Source organism: Lissotriton helveticus, chromosome 4_1 (genome assembly GCF_964261635.1).
Source record: "Lissotriton helveticus chromosome 4_1, aLisHel1.1, whole genome shotgun sequence".
Taxonomy (NCBI): domain Eukaryota; kingdom Metazoa; phylum Chordata; class Amphibia; order Caudata; family Salamandridae; genus Lissotriton; species Lissotriton helveticus.
The window spans coordinates 714,763,091-714,784,397 of NC_136063.1; positions in this window are offsets into that span (position 1 = coordinate 714,763,091).

The following is a 21,307-nucleotide window of genomic DNA, read 5'->3' on the forward strand; positions in this document are numbered from 1 at the left end:
TAGTTAAAAGCCTGACAGACATGCTTCGTCCTTTTGAGTTCTTCACGCGTGCAGTCAGCCAGGAGGACTGTAATTTGGGAAAAGCTATCCCATTGTTGTGCATGCTGGAGCACCAACTGATGGCGGTGTCTTCTGAGTTTGAAAAAGATGTACAAAAAAAAGACCATTTTATTTTGTCTGAGAAATTATTAGAGCGCCTACGTGGTGATGAACGTCTTCAAAAGATCAAGTCAGAACAGCATTACATTTGTGCTACTATTCTGGATCCACGCTACAAAAAGGCGCTGGCAGGCGAAGCATTCTTTCCTTTTGCTGATGAAGATGTTCAAAATTACAAACATTGGCTAGCCTGGTCAGCCAAGAGGTTTGAAAAAGAACGGCAGGTTATTGAAGGAGAAGGTAGTACATCAGCATCAGCATCAGCAGGCCATCCCCAGTCACAAGAATCCACTTCTGCACCTGTGGCTGGGGCACAAGTGACCTCTCAGCCGTTAAAGACACCGGCAAGTGGATCATCTGCACCACACACAACACTAACAGTGGCTGCTGTGGAGGATTGGCTAAGTTTGCTTGGGTATGGTTCTCGAAAAAATGTCACAGGCACAGCAAAAAGTAAGCAAAGTGGAGGAACCGTTGATGACCTTGAGTCGATGGTGCAGGACTATCTGAATGACTCAACAGAGGTCTTTCTTAATGATGAGCCATTGCAGTATTGGCATGGCAAAAAACAATTGTGGCCACAGCTCTCCAACCTGGCTATAAACTATTTGTCTTGCCCACTCGCAAGTGTGTCTTCAGAACGTGTTTTCAGTGCTGCTGGTGGCATTGTAACTCCCAAACGGAGCCGCCTCTCGCCCAAAAATGTGGAGCGGCTGACAATGATCAAGATGAATCAGCACCTCATACCACCAGATTACAAAGTACGAGAAAGCACGCCGCATGAAGACGAGGAGGACGGCAACGTAGATGAGGGGATTTGTTCTCTGTTCGGTGGCACTGACCTCATCCTGCCTGAATTCGCAGAGTATGATGACGAAATCTTCTTCTTATTCCCTGACACCGAGGCCTGAAAATGAGACAATGAATCAATAACTTTCTTTTTCGTCCTTATTCACTTTTATTCCTGTTTGTCTCTCTTTCTTTGTTTTGCACAGTTAATTTAATTCAAACTTTAATCACCTAATCCCAAAAACAAGACCATCAGCAGAACTGTCTTCACTTGTTTGCTTATTGATTTGAAGGTGCCGCAGTCTACATTCCTCAGGTTCACAAGTTCTGAAGAACATGCTCCTCTATCCTCCTCCTCCAGACTGCGATTTCCCTCAAAGCAGAGTGCTGGATTACGCCCAATGAAGAAAGACTCAGCACTTGTGGGGGTGTTGTACTTCTTTGCGGGTGAGTTGACGGATTTGGGCCCATTGCTGTGAAGCTCTAATAATGGACAAAAGTGTTTTGGACCAAATATGAGGTGGAAATTTATTGCCGTTTTTGCTGACTTGCTTGCCTTTGGGGTGCTCTTTGGCGGGGTTCCGGGTGTTTGTGGGTGATTTTTGGTGTCTGGGAGCACTGCTGCGACAGTCTAATCTTGATTGCATTTGCTTTTCAGGAAATCCGTGCTGGAAAACAGGAGTTATGATGATTGATGATGATGACCTAGCTGCACAGCGCCGCGTTTGGACCAAAGGCCGAGAGATATTGTAAGTATGAGATTTAGCTTTTTCGCTGTTTGGGGGTGTTGTCGGGTGGTTTTTTCCGGGTGGGTTGGCGGGTCTTGCCTGGGGCATTCCTGGGAAGGTCTAATACCGGATAGAAGTGTTTTGGACAAAATCCTTAAGGAACAGCCTTTTTTTTGCTATTTCTTCTGTCATCTTGCTCAATGTAGCGTTTTGGGGGGCTTCCTGCTGTTCGTGGGTGGGTTGCGGCCGGGGTCTCTGTCGAAGCACTGCTGCGACAATCTAATCTTGATTGCATTTGCTTTTCAGGAAATCCGTGCTGGAAAACAGGAGTTATGATGATTGATGATGATGACCTAGCTGCACAGCGCCGCGTTTGGACCGAAGGCCGAGAGATATTGTAAGTATGAGATTTAGCTTTTTCGCTGTTTGGGGGTGTTGTCGGGTGGTTTTTTCCGGGTGGGTTGGCGGGTCTTGCCTGGGGCATTCCTGGGAAGGTCTAATACCGGATAGAAGTGTTTTGGACAAAATCCATAAGGAAACACCAGTTTTGGCCCTTTTTGTAAGTTAGGGTTCGTTAGGGTTAGCCCTAGCAGCAGGATTGCATGTGTTTCGGGGGGTTCTATTGCAACGCAGTTCTGGTGTTTTAGAGCACTGTTGGAGCGATGCTGGCTATGGATACTTTTGCTTGCTTGCAAGTGGTTTGAATACAATCCACGGTCTGTATTTGGGCCTACTGTTACTTTCAAAGTACGTTTTGTCACCATTTTTCTGCTAGGCATCGTTTTTGGAGATCTGATTGGGGTTCTTCTACATTTTTGCGACTGGCTTTAGTAAGGGTCTTGGTGGGAGCATTGCTGGGAAGGTCAAATTTTGTTCTAAAACACAGTTTACAGTACACCTACCTTGAGGGGAAAGATCCGCTATAATATTTTGGCCATACTTATTTATCCTTAAAAAGGTGACTCAGACAGAGCACGCAATTTCAAAAATATTGGACTGTCTATTAGGGAAATCAAAGTGTCACTTTTTGAACCACACAGCGTACATACCTTTTATTTATTTATCAGTGGTATTGTAATAGCACTTCCTGTTTTCCGTTCAATAATTACAGGCCGGGTTTCAGTCAACATCCGCCAGGCAGGCAGTGGACAGGGTGTCTTCTGTCAGTGGTCACCAACATTGATGGACGAAGCGTCAGCTGGAATGGAGGAGTGCCGCCAATAAGAGGAATTGTTTGCTGCATGCAATGCAACTTACTTACCAAATTCAACAGGACAACTCCAACAACATACGCAATACAGATACAGTATCCATTGTTTTATTCTATGAGTGTGGCTGCATGTGCTTAGCCTTAGTTTGTACCCAAAAATTCTCTTTATCTTCAATTATTGTTTGTCCATGCTGTGCTTTTCTTTTTTTTTTTTTTTCTCAACAAAACCTACCCAAAAAGAAACCCCCATTCCCATCCATTTTCCAAACCCTAACCCTCTTCCCCCGGGCTGTGTTATTTTGCTTGATGTCTGACTAAAATGACATCAATAATTCCACACACTTGCTGGGGAGGATAAGGTCATAGCAACAGGCTGGTGAAGGAATACGAGGATATATTCTAGACTTACTCAGCTTCAGTACTATTTCTTGTAGTAGTAGGAGCCAATGTCAAATAAATTCAACGCAAGTACTAGTTATACTTGCAATACTTTACCATTTGTTAGGCTACATTGTGGCACTGTTCTAGTGTACTGTCACCTGCTATATTCTCGAGCGTACCGTAACCGTTGTAATGCTACAGTAAGGACAAACCAGGTTTCGTTTTCTTTTTTTCCATAGGCATGCAACTGCCACTGTGTCACACCACTAGTACCACCGCAATGAGGAAATTTCACCCGCCCAGGATTGCCAACGTTAATCCCCATTTCACGTGGAGCCAGCCCTGGGCCTAGCCCTAATTTCTAACACAAATTACAGGTAAGATAAGCGTTTGGTGGGAGGTAGTATAATGGAGTATTATTTAGGAGTAGACGAGAGATTGACGGTTGTACTACTAAAGTCCTACGACTGTTCAGGAAAACAAAGTTACTGTTACACCCCCGTCCCCCACCCACCAGACTGAAAAGCAGTAAAAAACAGGTATGGTCAGATAAAGTTTAAAAATGTATATTTATGTATCCCTAACAAAATAATCTCCCTCAAGACCCACCCTAACCCCAACGATTGTCTTTGAAACGTCCCAAAACGATCCCAACTCCCAAATCCCACCCCCCAAAAGTCTATAAAAAAAGGGCAAGGGACACTCCACTACTGGAGGGTGCTGGTGCATTTTGCGGCATGGGCATCATACTCCTTGCGGAGGGTGGCAAGCTCGGAGCGGAGGCCCTTCACCAAGTTCTTATAGTTCTGGACCTCCTGCTCCAGGTAGGACATTCGGACTCCTAGGCGGCGTTGGCGTGCCTTGCAGCTCCTGTGGGGGGCAGCTGGTCTTTCTGTTGCTTGGCGGTGGCGGTTGGCGTTGTCAGCCCGGCTCGGTCCCGCTGGAGCACTGCGCATGCTGGCGTCCCGTGGGGTCACGGAGGAGGATGCAGCGGTCAAAGTCGAGGATGTTGTTGTTGCACCGGTCGACTGCGTGTCCTCCTCCTCCTCCAGGGCCACCAGCCGCCGATATTCGGCGACAGTGGCATCCAGTCTCCGTTGCCGGGCCATTCTAGCCTGCTCCCTCCGTGATGTTGATTTGGAAGGAGCAACTATATGAAGAAAGAAAGACATAGTCTGTAACCAATGCTCCTTAGCATTAATAACACAAAATGATTGAGCCGAAAGTTGGGTCACACAGTACAAGTAGCAAATTGAAAGCACAGTACATAACTATTGAGGACAGTATCTATGTAACCTCCCACTTCTGCATCCTTGCTTTAACATTAGTGGTAGTTTAATGAACAAATTCTACGACCACTATGGACTTCCATTACAGTCGACTATGACAGTACACCAGTCTTATTCTTCTTCTTCTCTCTTGTTTAGGAAAATTGGTACGTTATCTTATGCAAGCCGGCAGAATGACATTGACAGCACAGTGAACTTGCACCCGAGAAAAACAGTTGCACACCATGATGAGTGAGACAGACTTGCGTTACTGTACCGGTCCAGTACATGCAGGTGGTGAAGCTATTACTTTTCTATTACGGGTGGCACTGAGAATACTCTGTTACAAGGGCTACTGCTTAATTAATTTACCTTTCACCCTACAGTGCAAATGAGTACTAGAAAAGGAAAATGAAGAAGCTAACTAATTTGATTATCTATCACTTCACATGGGACGCATTTGATGACATATGGGATGACTTTAGGTGCTTTGCTTAATATTGAGTGAACAGTGATACACCCACACATGAATGACGTACTACAAGTAAACTAAAGTTATTAAGAGAGGTACGGAGTGTCCACCGTAATAACCAGATATTTGCTGTGATTGCAGTCGCAATACAAAGTACTGCTACTATTCATGGTAGTATTGGACACATTTACAATTTCTTTTCCTTGCCTTCCCTGCACTGGAACGGACATGCGGGTGCGGTGGTACATGCTCTTCAAGGTAACACTTAGTTCATCCAGCGACCATCTACTCTCTCTAGATACACATGTGCTATCTAAGAGTCAGAGAATACCATGCTCCAGGCATCCATTCATTCAAAGTATACGCACACATACAGTTTCTGTTTCACCCACCCAGGCTGCTGTCCTTCCACCCATCCTTGCTTCATCATTGACCCAGCCATGCACCATACCATATTCTTTCCTTCCCAGCCACCTCGGGGGCCAAGCAAACACATATAGTTCTTCTTTGCCAGCCATCATACAATTTCGTGTCCCACTTACTTACACCCTTCTTTCGCTTTTCGTTCATCCCATCCATCACGTTCGTCTAAGAACTTATTGGGATTCTTCTCACCAAAAACTTCACAGCTAAGTCGAAGTACATTTCGAGGAGGCTACTACCTGGTTGATTTGTAATACACCCGTGCAGAAAGCACACTATGCAGTCTTCAATCTCAATAAGTAAGGAATATATAGCTTACCTGTTTCCGCCACCACCGTTTGAACCCCCACAGGACCGTCCGCCGGCTCTTGCACCGCCTCCTCCCCAGAGTCCTCCGAGTCCTCGCCCAACACCGCCACCTCCGCGCTGGCCCCGTCACCATATGTTACACCTACAAAGTACATTTAAGAATGTTAGAATACACCACTCACTACTATATAATATTTGGTCTAGGAGAAATGTTAAAAAAACAGAAAACTATGTAATAATTTGTGACTGTCTACTCTAAAGTAAAAATGTCCCTTTTTCCAGGGAAGGCTGTTGTCTTGCTGCACTTTTATGCACAACTGATGAATGCTTGCTTTTTATTTTTAACACGCACCACTTTTTCTCCTAACAGACAGAAGCTTGACTCCTAAGAACACGACCAGGATCAAGTTCAAACCAGGTGAGAGCTCGGCTCGACCACAAGAAATGTGTCCAATTAATCGTCAGCACTAACCACTTTTCCGTTTTCAGTGAAATAGTTTTATGACAAAGTAGATTTTAATAAATGTGTTTACTTTTAATAAAGCTTTTAAACTTAAATCGACTCTGTGGTTTTTGGTCCTCCAGACTAGAGTGGATGAGCTAAAGGTTTTGGAATTTTTGCAAGCATGAGTAGTGCCTCTGACACTTCTTGACTGTGCTGTGACTCCGTACTCTCTTGTCCTGCGTACGATAATCTAGAGATCATTGGGGATCAATAATCGGTGACTTCGGGAGCTGAATGACTCTGCCACACTATCTAGTCAGTAAGGAGACAGTGCATAGAGCTATTGCTGAATAGAATGGGAGTCCAATGGAATTGCCAAATGTCCAATCTTAGTTAGCTACACAGACAGACTAATAAGAATAATCTAGTAATACCACAGGGAGTCATATTAGAGCCAGGATAAGAATTTATATCCAGTCTACAAGAAGATCAAAGACGATTTAGAAAAAATCGAATGAGGAACGCTAGGAAAAAATAGGTACTCTTTATTACAATTAAAACTTACTGGGGCCAGCAAAGGAGCCCTCGCCTGCCCGATCCTGGCCTGCATCCTGAACAGCACCCTCCTCCTCCTGTGTCCTCTTGCCCTTGGGGGGAGCTGATGTACAACATGAAAGAAAGAAAGACCAGAAAACATGGATGAGATTTGTCAACCAAATCAACCATTTCAAAAGAACAATAACAACATTTTTTGGAGAAATAGCAAATAGATAGACAACTATTCCACGGGATCTATCTCATGTGGTATACTACGTTATTCGTATTGCCTGATTTGCGGACCGTTGACTTAGAAAGTTCCTATGTAACTCAATAAACAGACTACTAAAGAGGTTTGCCTAGGCCTGGCACTGCAGGCAGCAGTCCGCAGCACGCGAAGTGACAGACAAAGTCCATCCTGCTTGCAGATCAGTGAATACTCAAACTATCAATCCACCCACCACCACCACTATTTCTTCTTATAGCCATGTGTCTAAAGGAAGGAGTGGACTTCAGTCTGTTGGGGCTGATTTAGAAGTCCCTTGCGGCTCATTTTCCTCCATTGTTGCGTGACTTTTGTGACGCAGCGGCAGAACAAAAGACTCGCCATGGTGTTGGTGCGGCGTATATATTTAAAAAAAAAGAAATTATGGGCGATGCATCACGTTGTAAAGCCCTGCGCCATCAGGGGGCGTTCCGGCGCAAGGGAGGGCGTACCTGCGCAGGGACGAATCCTAAAAGTGGCTGAGGGAAATCTACAAGATGTCAATCAGTCACTTTTAAGACAATGATGCATGAGTCAAACCCTGCGCGCTTGAAGCCGACGTACGGCTTGATGCAGCATTGGGGAGATAGGGTACCCCAGAGCATTGCTGGAGCTGCGCCATCGTTGGCACGCAACTCCAGCAATGCGCCGCCTTTACGGCACAGATGCGTAAGGCTTCTGTGACCTTTTGGGCCAATGGGTGGTGGTGGCATGGCACACAATTACTGCCGCATCCCTGCTACTTTGCAGGGATGCGCCGGTAATTGAAAATATGACCCTTAGTGTCTAGCATTACGCAGTTCTTATCTTTACACTACACTCATACATAATTTCTCAGGCCAATGAAATGAACACAATGTACAAAACAAATAAGCATAGTAGCAAGCAAGGCTACTGAGAAGGAGAGCAGTGCACCTGAAATGCATAGAAGATTTTAAAATATAATTTACCTACAATGTAATCGGCAGCATTATTGCTCTTGGTAAAGAACAAAGATTTGCAAATAACAGAGCCGGATAAAACAGAGTAGTGATGAATAGCTACTACTACTCACCAAGCCCGGGGACCTCTACGCCGAGCGCGTCCAGCAAGTCCCGTTCCCGGTCCATGACATCGGTCCAGCGGTGGGTGGCCTGGTTATATGTGCGCCGGACCCCAGAGAGCTTATACATGGCCCGGCACACCTTCTCCCACCGCTTCCGGCGCTCCCGGATGCCATAGCCAGTTGCGATCTTGCCGCCTCCCAGGATCGTCTTGGGGAGGCGGCGCTGGACGTGGAAGATGAGTGCCGCCACTTCCTCCGCGCTGAAGATCTCCCGCGGCACCACTTGCTCCCCCCTCAAACGCCCGCACAGGAGCCGGGCATGGGGTGCGGGACCCTTCCCCTTCTCAGGGTGCTTCCCGGCTCCCTTTACCATGGTCTGGGCAGAAATAAACTTAAATGATAAAGAAGAAATAGAATAGTGAAGAAGAAAAGAAAAGAGTTTAAAAAAGTAGTTTAAAAGTAACTAAAAGTAGCAGAAAACACAAAAATATACAGCTAGAAAAATAGAGGGATAGATAATAAGTAAAATAGATTAAATAAACTTCAAACAAGCAAAGGATGGCAGAGATTCAGAGAGGATACAGAAAGCATGCCCCGAACCATAGCAATGAATGAGAAACAAGATGGCCGCGCCCGTTCACGACCGCGTGGGTAAGTTCGCGCGAGATTTTCCTCGCGAGCACGCGCGAAATTGTACTAGCGAGCAGCACAGTTTGCGAGATCACACATAGCGGCCGGAAACGGAATTACGTCACGCAAACAAGATGGCCGCGCCCGTGTACGACCGCTAGGGTAACTTGGCAAACGTATAGCTACAAGCGCCTCGCGAACACGCGCAAAAGCACGCGAACATACACGTCGCAAAAAAAATAAGTGTATTCGCAAGCATTCGCGGCTCCCGAAAATCGATCTCGCACGGATTCGCGCCCCAAAAAACGCGCGAAATTGCAGAAAAAACGATTTTTGCTAAACTGAAAGCAATGAGCAGGTGCAAAAGTTCAAACTTAACATTTGTAACATTCACTGTAGTGCTTCCTGAGGGGCCCCTCCAGAGTTTGCAACTATTCTATGACCCTGCTATGACCCAAACAGCAGGCTCATAGAATAGCTACAAGTAGACCATAAAGGTCCTGTGAAAAAAAATGTCACTGCAACAGAAAGCAATTTAGAGATAAGGAAGGAAGCAGGTGCCAGCCAGACTGGAACTTGCTAAATAACTGACACATTAATCAACCCCAAATTAATTCATGGCAGTTGAAGTAGGGGAGGTGTGCTTGCTTTTTTCACCCCCCATAAACTACAGTGATAAACAAACCTAATGGGTGGCAGTGAGGATGTACCAGAGGGTGGCATGGGTGTCCCAGAGGGTGGCATGGGTGTCCCAGAGGGTGGCAGTGGTGAAACAGAGGGTGCTGTGAACCTGTGAGATAAACCAGACGTAGAAACAACATAGTCGCGGCCGTTGCGTGCAGAAAAGTAAGTTCGCAATTGCGAAATTGTCCCAAAATCGGCGCGAACGCTCGCCAACACAAAAAACGAGAAAATCCGCAAGAGTTCGCGTATCTTCGCGGATTGCGAATCCGTAAATCCGCAATTTCGCGTACGCGAGATCCGCCCATGCTTAAGTGTATTCGCAAGCATTCGCGGCTCCCGAAATCGATCTCGCACGGATTCGCGCCCCAAAAAACGCGCGAAATTGCAGAAAAAACGATTTTTGCTAAACTGAAAGCAATGAGCAGGTGCAAAAGTTCAAACTTAACATTTGTAACATTCACTGTAGTGCTTCCTGAGGGGCCCCTCCAGAGTTTGCAACTATTCTATGACCCTGCTATGACCCAAACAGCAGGCTCATAGAATAGCTACAAGTAGACCATAAAGGTCCTGTGAAAAAAAATTTCACTGCAACAGAAAGCAATTTAGAGATAAGGAAGGAAGCAGGTGCCAGCCAGACTGGAACTTGCTAAATAACTGACACATTAATCAACCCCAAATTAATTCATGGCAGTTGAAGTAGGGGAGGTGTGCTTGCTTTTTTCACCCCCCATAAACTACAGTGATAAACAAACCTAATGGGTGGCAGTGAGGATGTACCAGAGGGTGGCATGGGTGTCCCAGAGGGTGGCATGGGTGTCCCAGAGGGTGGCAGTGGTGAAACAGAGGGTGCTGTGAACCTGTGAGATAAACCAGACGTAGAAACAACATAGTCGCGGCCGTTGCGTGCAGAAAAGTACGTTCGCAATTGCGAAATTGTCCCAAAATCGGCACGAACGCTCGCCAACACAAAAAACGGGAAAATCCGCAAATCCGCAAGAGTTCGCGTATCTTCGCGGATTGCGAATCCGTAAATCCGCAATTTCGCGTACGCGAGATCCGCTAGATCCGCCCATGCTTAATGTTTTCCATTATTCCTATTAAAGTACTTAGTATTCATTTCTAGAGTTCATACATATGTTACAACCATCTATGCATTTTTGCATTTTTACATTTATACATTTCAAGTTCATGTAAAGTACATGATTCTTATATCTGTCTGTATTACAAGTAAACAAAAAAAGTGTGATTAAATCATCCAATTAACTGGTCTACGGCAACTAAAGTCTATTTCCTCGTTGTTTAAGCAATTACACTAATCCCTAATTATTTTACAATATAAACATTGTTGTTGTTACTCTTTCTAGTAAAGTACGGCTTTGGAACATTCTAGGAAAGTGCAAATATGCATAAAACAAAATGTGTGTTCAAAGATATATATATATCATATGTCACATTTGCCAGTCAAATTTGCTTTATTCGAGGTAAAAACTCATAAAAGCATGATACATCTAAAACCATTAAATCCACAATAACAGGTATAAAATTTGATTACAACCTCCCAAAAATGTAAAGTTTAAAAGAATAAAGCATCATGACATCTCTGGTGTTAAAAACCAACAGTAAAACATCGAAATTCATATAGTTATAAAACCAATGTAAATCCAAAATACAAGGTCAAAAGCATTCCTTTTCACTGGTGGGAAGAACAGTCTCAACCGACCTACTATTGCACAAGAAATTTCCTTCTAATAACTCATGCCCACCCCAAGAATTTGGCAGCCGCCACAGAAATGATTGGCAGAGAGCTGGTGCAGATGATTCTTAAAGCCACCTTGCTTTCTCTCGTACCAAGCTGTTTGCACATCGCCCTCAGCCAAATGCGTCGGGGGATTGAGTAGGCCCCACAAACAAAAAGAAGGTGGGCAATGGTCTCGGTGCAGATGTTACAAGCTGGGCAAACATTAGAATTAGCTTCTGCCCATCTTCCTGTTAACAATCTAACTGGGACCGACCCCACTCTAAGTTGGAAGTAAAGCTTCCTGTCCTGAGGCTTAGCTATGATATCCCAATAGGGCTTCAGGAATGGGGAAGCTTTTACTTCCAAAAAGCATCCTTCCAAAGAGGAGGGATCTGCATCATTCCAGTTCCGGCGTTCTACCATATCCCAGTACCTTGTTTTTACGATGTCTTTGGCCAGAACCTGGACCTGCTCTGGGTTCTCCCATAACTCCTTCATACCCATTATCCCTAGTGTTCTGAACAAATCCTTTAGCCAGCTTATCTTGTGAAATTTTTCAGAATTGATTACATCCAGGAAGCCCCTCGCATAATGGGCGAGTTCAGGGGTGATCCAAATACGCCGCCAATATAAAATGGGTCGTAATCTAGCCATATCTGATATGGCTTTCCTGCCTAGCTCACTGTGCAGTGGCTTCATGGGTGTGCTTTTAGGGAGGCCTATGAGGTTTCGCAAGAATTTGTTTTCAGCAAGCGTTAAAGATGTCAAATTGTCGAAGCCCCAAAGTTCTGCGCCGTAAAGCGCCGAGCCGACAGCTTTGGCCTCATATACCTGGAGTGCTGGCAAGATTGGCTTGGTCAAAGACTTTTTGTGCTCAGCATTTATAGCACCAGCGTTTTGGCGGAGTTTGAGGGCCGCCGTTTCAGTATGTTTCCCCCATTTCACACCCTTTGCTATATCGATTCCCAGGTACACAAAGTCCGAGATCATTTCCACCCTTTGACCATCCATAGAGAAGTTCCCTTTGAAACTGGCATGCGGGTTAAATGTCATGAGCTTCGTTTTAGCTACGTTTACTTCAAGCCCACGATCAACACAGAAGCCCTCGAAGATCTTCAAAGCACGCTGCAGGCCGCTTGGGGTTTTAGATATTATGAACGTGTCATCTGCAAATAGTAGGATTGGCGTTTTTACTCCATCCAGGGTCGGAGCGTCTACAGAGCTAGACAACATACACTCAAAATCACCATTAATATACAATGAGAAGAGCGTGGGGGCCATGGCACAGCCTTGGCGTACACCCCGCTCTACTGCAAACTCTGCAGTGACTTGCCCATTCTTCCCCCACTTGATTTTTGCATAATTTGACTCGTGCACTCTCATTACTAGCGATAGAATTTCCAATGGCATGCCCATCTCGGCTAAGACTTTCCATAGCAAGGAGCGAGGGACTAAGTCAAAAGCTGCACGTAGATCAATAAAGGCAGCATAAAGACTACCCTTCCCCAACTGCACTACCTTCCAGTGCAGCAACGTAAACCGAAATATCTGGTCTATGGTGCTGGTTAATTTGTGGAAGCCGGCTTGGTAAGGAGATAGGACATTGTTTTCTTTGACCCAGATCATGATTTTTGCTAGGGTCATTTTACCTATCACCTTTTTTACTGTGTCTATTAGGCTAATGGGCCTGTAATTCCCCGGTAACGATTTGTCACCTTTTTTGTACACAGGGATTATAACAGCCCCTAGCCAAGACTTCGGTACCGAAGCACCTAACGCCACCGCATTAGCCAGCTTCAAAATGTACCTGCCCCATCGAGATTTCTCATGGAGGAAGACATCAGCGGGTACCCCATCGGGTCTGGGAGCTTTCCCCCGAGAGACTGAGTCCAGAGCCACTGCTACATCAGCATTGTTAAAAGGAGGGGCTGAAAATATAGCGGTGACTACAGACTCCCTGGTCTTATCCTCAGGGCGGCACATGTATTGGGGACCAAAATAGTCTAACCAGCTGTGATTTGAAGGTGGTTCTGGGAGGCCTCCATTCCCCCACTTTACGATATTCCAAAATAGTCTGGAGTCCTTGGCAGAGCTGGCAGATTTGAGATCTTGCCAGTGCTGCTCGTCCCATTACTTCTTGGCTATGGATACACTGGCCTTGTACTTCTGTCTTGCTTCCCTGACGGCTACTGGATCTTTGTTTTTAATAGCCGTTCCCAGAGATGTTCTGGCCATCCTACACGCCGCATTATACCACCCCGCTGGATGTGGGCGGTTATTCTTGCCCGACTGCAGGCGAACCACCTTGTAGAAATAACCCTTTATTAAACCAAAGAATTCACAGTGCAGGTTGGTAACTTTTTCCAGATCGGATCCACTCCCGAATCCCTTCTTCAGTATTGCTTCCATAGCAGAAGTAGTGCTATCCAAGTTTTTGCCAATGTTTTCTAGCACCTCAGTATTCATTACAATTTGGGACCACTTGACCCGCCTCATGTCATTCGTTGGTACAATCTCCGCTACAGCTTCGTCCACAATATTTAGCCCCTCTAAGTCCCCCCCCCCCACAGGCGATGAGTAATACATAGGGGGTTGTGGTCACTCTCCTGTCTACTAACCACCTGCATGTCGTCCATCAAATGCCAAATAGCCAAGTTACAAATGACATAATCAATCTGACTTCGCGAGCGACCATTGTCAAAGGTGTTGGCCCCTTGGCCGTCACTCACTGTCCTTCCATTCAATGCCCTGAGCCCCCTTTCACTACATAGAGCATTCATCTGGATTATACCTGCTGACCATCTACTTACAGATTTTAAGCCCAGAATAGGGATACCCCACTCAGAGTCTACATCCTCTCCCGAATGCCAATCACCTACAGTAAGAGGCTCAAAGGTCATATTCAGGTCCCCAGCAATTAATACATTGTTCTCGCTTGGCTGAGTGCCAATCAGATGATCAAGCGCTGCCAGAACCTGGGATTTCCCTCCATCTGTCCCTCTTGCATACAAGTTGTAGATATCTAAGTGCTCCCCACAAACCATACTTATCCTAATCAACTGAATGTCATTATTACCAGATGGGAGCTCTATTATTCTGTCAAAGAGTGCCTGCCGGGCCCAGATGGTTAAACCCCCTTTCGGCCTGCCCTTGGGGCCCTTGAGGGCTGGCACAGAAAAATTAAGAAAACCCAAAAGGAACTGGGGCTCACAGGCCCACGTCTCTTGGAAGATACAAATATCAAAGTCGTTTATAAAGGACACCCATTCGGGTGAGTGCATTCTAGAACACAATCCTGCTATATTCCATGAGACTATTCTTCCCCCAGCCCTACTAGATTCACGCCACAGTACTGGGGGGGCTAGAGACAGGTCCCTTGGGGCGTATGCACTTAAGGAATCATGGCCTCCCGCTACCTCTATGGTGGAGACACCAGGTTCCTGCCCACCATCGACACTAGCTATTTCAACCTCTACCAGGGAAGGACCGGCCAAACTTGAATATTCAACCCCCTCTACCCTACTACGTATCGTTCGTTGGTCCCTGGCTCTGGGCCCCAGTTGGTCAATAATCAATTCGCCTGACCCCCTATGAGATAGTCAATCATTGTAATTAAGCCTGGACCTATTGTACCCCTGTCCAATGTCCCTTGAAGGCATAGCTGTAGTGAGCGAAAATGGTAATGGGGGCATTTTCTTCAGCTGAATACCAGAGTGGATAGGGGGCTTGATCTGAATTCTAGCTTAAATAAGTTCTCAGCTAGGTTGTTAGACGACAGAGTTAGTTCAATAGCATCATGCCTAGCCCCAGGATGGCTCAATCTCCTTAGCTTGACTATGTCATCCCTGATAACTGATCGGCACCCTCTAACGTGCCTTAGCCAATGAATGGCCTTGTTTGTCAACGAGTCTATCCCTTCCCTTGGGCCATTAATTCGCGTTTGACACTTAGGGACATTAGTCATGTATATATTATGTTCGAGGCAAAGTTACCCTTTATGTGTGCTTTATTCCTAGAGGGTTCTGCGCTGTAGTTTGGCGGCCCTTTAAAGGTTGTAGGAGGACCATGGAGCTGGGCCCCTACTGAGATTCCCAGCCCTTTGCATGGTGGTGGTCCTAATGGTCCTCTCCCCCATGGAGGCCCCCTCTGATTTCTCTGGGTGCTAGCACTAGGCTTTCCTGCTGTCTTAGTTTCCATCACGGGTCGAACCAACCTATTGGTGATTGCAGTAGGGACCATGCCTATACTAGTTACGCTCCCTTCTTCGGGGTCAACCTGGAGCAACTTACAACTAGTAGCAGTATTTTTCTTTGCTGTTGGAAGGGTACCTTGGGATTTAATAGGATAAGCCTTAGTTATCTTAGGGGACGCCCCAGGTTGGTGCCAGGAGACACACAAATTGGCAGTTGGGATTGCAGTTAGATTTATAATTAGTTTTTTCATGCCATTTATCTCGTCTCTAAGTAAAGAAACTAGATTAACCAGATCCCTAATGGTTCCCGGGATGTCTCTTGAGATTGAATAATCACAACCATCAAGTATACCTTGTGGAGGGGAGCTATTAGTGCTACTACTAGGAATTTCTCCTTCTGGCTTCTGCTGGATCTGTGCCAGTACAGTGAACCTATTAGAACATGAGATTGGATCATTAGCTATAATAGGTGTGACCGGGGTATTTTCCACACTCAGATCGCTAGGGGGCGAGTTTACCCTTCCCCCCATTGGACCACCTTCAAGCCCAGGCTGCTTTAAGGCAGCCGCCCGTTGCTTAGCACTGACTCGAAACATTTTGGGGATTATAGTAGTTGGACCAACCATCTCTTGTACAGTAGGCTTTGGACCCCCTACTACCCTGGCCACCTCCGCGGCCTCTGGGGGCCCCACGTCAGCAGATAATATGTCCTGGCAATCATCAATGATAGTGTCAATTTTATCCATGATGCAGTTTATCGCCACATGTTTGGGTGATCCCTTTGCTGTCTTCTTCTTGCTCTGTTTTTGGCGTTTGGCTGCTTCGATAGCCCCCCCTCCTTCCATGGATTTACGCTTGCCCATCCCCACTCACAACAAGTTGTAATTCCCACACAGCTGAATGTAGGTAGGTCACAGAGCGCAACGAACCATTCGCGTTCAGCTTCTTTAACGAGATGTGGCCCGTCCCGTACTCAACCGTCCACGGACGGCCAAAGACAGCCCGCCCTTTGTCCGGGCTTCGTCCAGCTCATCCCGCGCTCGCCCCGAGCTGCGGGAACTGGATGTGAATATATGCGCCGGTGAGTAGTGGGCGTGCCTCCTCGCAGGTGGTATCTCGCACGGGCTCCTTGTTCTTGGAGTCCCGTGCGGTGCCTAGCCCTTCAGTTCTAGCCCCCACAGCAAGTTAGGGCGAGAGGCCCTCGATATGAAACCCCTCCGGGGGTGACAGCAACTCCAACGGGTCGTGCCAAACACACGAAGCGGGACCCACGCCAGCGGGTCCGGCGAGCTGTTTTCTGCGTGCCGGTTAGCAGTGGGCGTGCCTCCTCGCAGGTGGTATCTCGCACGGGCTCCTGGTTCTTGGAGTCCCATGCGGTGCGTAGCCCTTCAGTTCTAGCCCCCACAGCAAGTTAGGGCGAGAGGCCCTCGATATGAAACCCCTCCGGGGGTGACAGCAACTCCAACGGGTCGTGCCAAACACACGAAGCGGGACCCACGCCAGCGGGTCCGGCGAGCTGTTTTCTGCGTGCCGGTTAGCAGTGGGTGTGCCTCCTCGCAGGTGGTATCTCGCACGGGCTCCTGGTTCTTGGAGTCCCGTGCGGTGCGTAGCCCTTCAGTTCTGGCCCCCACAGCAAGTTAGGGCGAGAGGCCCTCGATATGAAACCCCTACGGGGGTGACAGCAACTCCAATGGGACGTGCCAGACACACGAAGCGGGACCCACGCCAGCGGGTCCAGCGAGCTGTTTTCTGCATGCCGGTGAGCAGTGGGCGTGCCTCCTCGCAGGTGGTATCTCGCACGGGCTCCTGGTTCTTGGAGTCCCGTGCGGTGCGTAGCCCTTCAGTTCTGGCTCCCACAGCAAGTTAGGGCGAGAGGCCCTCGATATGAAACCCCTCCGGGGGTGACAGCAACTCCAACGGGACGTGCCAGAGACACGAAGTGGGACCCATTTATACTGCAGTCCATGCCAAGAACAAAAAAAGTTAATTCAATTGTTTGTGAACTTGTAACTACCGAAATTCCTATAGAATGCAGGTTATTCAATGAGATGGAAAATAATGGCAAAGGATGACTAAAAGTAATAAAAAACTGAAGAAGAGAAAAGAGGGGAATGGTAGGTGCTAAAATTAACTAATTAAATCAAATTCCGATCTAAGTTTGCCGGAGTCTGTGTAACTAAGCAAGAACGGTAGTTCCTGGGTTTTTTCTCAAGTAGGAATTATTGCTCTTTTCTAGAGTTCAAGATGGCTTTGATTTTACTGTCTTCCCACTTCCTTCTTGTTTCTTTTCAAGGACGTTTCCAGCCATTTGTTCAGTTACAGTAGAGGCTCTTCACTCTTATCAATCCCTCTTATCATTTCTTATAATCCAGTTTTTTAGTCCTTTTTTTGTTTGTTATGTATTCACATTATTCATGCACTTCTCACGGGCTTTGTTGTTGGTGAGATTTTTTTCTGTTTCGCTTCCATCTGAGAGACAGGGGAGAGAGAGGTAAATCCATGAATTATACATTGTTTTCGATGTAATTGGCTTGCCAGTGTTATTGAATAAGCTATGCAAGTTATTTTTTCTTTTATTTCTCCAAATGTACATACAACTCTGCATCCAAGTTGTGACCATGTGGGTATTCAGTTCCCATCCCAAGAATCATCCTGCTTTCCATCTTTCTTAATTTCAAAGTGCGGTCCCCTCCTCTTTCAGATATCTTGGCAAGTTTCAACCCCGAATATGTTAATTTGGTGCAATCCCCTTTGTGCTGTTCATTGAAATGTTTTGCCATGGGGTAATTCGAATCTTTGTTCTTTATCGCACGCAGGTGTTGGAGGGGATCCGCAATTTTAGTTTGTTGATGGTGCTCCCAATGTACTCTTTTCCACATGGGCATCCAATTCTGTAAATTACAAACTTTGATTCGCAGGATATATGGTCTGAGATCTTTTCAATTTTCCCATTTTGCAAAGTATATTCTTTGATGTTCTTGCCATGCTCGCAAGCTTTACACTTGGAACATTTCCAAAAGCCTGGTGTGCTCAACCACAATATTTTTTCTTTCTCTGGTTGCTTATTCTCCAGGTGGCTTTGTGTCAGAATGTCTCTGAGGGACGATGTCTTCCTATAGGTGAAACTCGGGTAGGGGGTTAAGTGTTCCTTAAGAGTTTCATCTAATAGAAGAATATCCCAATTCTTTTTTTATGATCTTCTTCAGATTTTGGCTCTGGTTGTCAAAGTCCATGATGAGACGTGTTATATTTTCAGATTTTTCCATCTGTACATCTTTCACGATCTCTTGAGCTTCCATCGTTCGTTTTTCTTCTTTCCGTGAGATCAAGAGATCTGATCTATTCTTCAAATGCATCCGGGATTTCGCTGTTATCAGAACGTCTAGCGGGTATCCTCTGGATAGGAACCGGCTAAACATTCCCTCTATTTCTGCATCCAAATCTTCTTTTTCCGAGCAATTCCTTTTCGCTCTTAACATCTCTCCGTACGGTATACTCCATTTTAAGTTTGAGGGATGACCACTGTTTGCATGTAGGATGCTATGACAGGATGTCGGTTTGCGGTACATCTTAGTGCATAGTTTGTTTTCCCGTATGCTTACTTCTACATCCAAGTAGATTACACAGGTGTTACTGATGGTTGATGTGAAGTGTAGATTGTATCGGTTGTTCTCCAGAGAGTCTATGAATGCCTGTAGTTCTGTTTGGTTCCCGTCCCAGACTACAAAGAGGTCGTCGATGTAGCGACACCAACTTTTGAATTTTCGATGTTTTTTGTTTTCTTCCAATAACACCTCTTTTTCCCAGATGGCCATGAGTAAGTTTGCATACGTGGGAGCAAAAGATGTTCCCATCGCCGTCCCTTGTCGCTGTAAGTACAGCTTGCCCTGAAAGAGGAAGATGTTATGTGTCAGGCAGTAGGTTAACATCTCGATTAACATGGCCGAGTGTTCCAGAAAGCTAACTGATCTTTCTTTTAGAAAGGTCTGAACCGCATCTATACCGTCCTGATGTCATATAGACGTATAGAGCGATGAGACGTCAATTGTTGCCATTAGGTAGCCCGTGTTCCATTTTATGTTATCCAACTTGTTCACAAAGTCCATAGTATCTCGTAATTATGAGGGAAGTTCCGTCACGTAGTTCATTAAGAAAATGTCTATGAACCTTGACGTTGTTTCTAGTAGGGAGGCAATCGAGCTGACTATAGGTCTGCCAGGGGGTTTGTTTGTTGATTTGTGCACTTTCGGCAGAAAGTAAATTGTTGCCGTGATGGGATTAGCCATTTTTAAGTACACATATTCGTCAAAGTCAATTAGCTCCCTCTCTTTCAATCCCAGTAGGAGGGTGTGATATTCTTCCATCCATTTTTCACTCGGATTATCGTTCAAGAGTTCATAATGTTCTGCAACTTCCAATTGACGGTTAGCTTCTTCCACATAATCTGCAATATTTTGAACCACAATGTTGCCTCCCTTATCTGAGGCTTTGATTATTATTGTGGGGTCGTTCTTTAATTCAGTCATAGCTTTGTATTCATTGGGTGTTAGGTTCCAATTCATTTTACTTTTGATTTTATTGTTATTATTTCTGGCTGACCTCACTGCCATTTGTGTGATTTCCTCCACCATGATTTCTTGGAACAGGTCAATTTTGTTGCCAGTTTGTAACTGTGGACAGAATCTGGACTGTTTTTTGAGTCCACTCTCTCCCCCTCTGTTGGTGGTTATTCCTATTCTATTGCAGAATTCTATATCCGAGTCTATTGGATCTTGAGTCTCTTCAACGTTGGATGCCGCTCCTCTCTCTAATGAGGTTAATGTTCTGAGGGACGGGAGTTCTTTTTTTGTGTCGGTTCTCGGGTATTGGTTTCTTCTCCAGATGATATTTCTTGAGTTTTACTTTCCTACAGAATTTATAAAGATCTATCCGTGCGTTGGGTTAGTCCATTTCCTTATTTGGGCAGTATGATAAGCCTCTATTCAATAATTTTAGTCGGGGCTCTGTCAAAGATTGTTTGGGGATATTTATAACTAAGTTGTTGTTTGAAGTTGTCTTCATTTTCTGGAGGGCTATTTTTGTTTTCCTTTTCCTCTCTTTGGTTTTGCTTCTTCTCCTGCCCCTTCTGGTATTTTTGGCTGTCCTCTCCCCCACGTGTTTATTCTGCCTCTCCCTCGCTGCCGCATTATCATCTGGGCTAATTGCATTTCCCCCCGAAAATCCAGTGGCATTGTGCTCGAGTCTTCATCCGCAGAGCTCACCTCTGAGCTATCCACATTATCTACTGTTGTTGCAGAGGTTCCTGCGCATTTGTCCATCACTACCCTGCATCTCAGGGTATCGTATTTTCGGGCAAAGGTATAAATGCGACCGTTGGCATAGTCAAGCCTGTCTCTTGTAAATTTGTGCGCTTTTCTTTTTTCCACTTCTGTTTCATGTTTATTTATCTTTTTCTCCATGTTGTCGATTAGTTCTTTGTTTTCTTCAGATGTTGGAAATTTAGCCAGTTCTGAATCCAGGGTTTGAATGATGGCAGTTATCTATTCCAATTTCCTCTCTACATGCACAATCAATGTTCTCATCAGTTTAAAAGAGCATTCATTTGTGTCCTGTTGCCACTGTTTGATTAAGTCTGGATCTAGATCATTTAGGGTGGGCATGATCAATATCCGGAGCCCCCTTGGGACTCTTTTGAATTCGATATATTTTTCCGATGTTGTTTTTTCCCACCATTTATTCACTTCTAGTATCCTATTCTGTTGGAGTTCTTTTAGGACATCTGATATGGTTCTTTTATCTTTGTCCCCTGTCATTCCCCTCGTATTTGAGCCCATGTGCATACATGTGGAGGGGGTTACCTCATCATTCAACAACTCACTTGCCCTTTGTTGGCGATTTCTTGATTTGTCTGCCATGTTTATTGCTCAAGTCGGTAAATTCATCAGTTTTGCTATTTTTGTACGTGGTGTTGTTTTTACTCTTTTTTGCTCATAGGGGATTATCTGCCTGTTACTTTCCAGCCTGGCAGTATC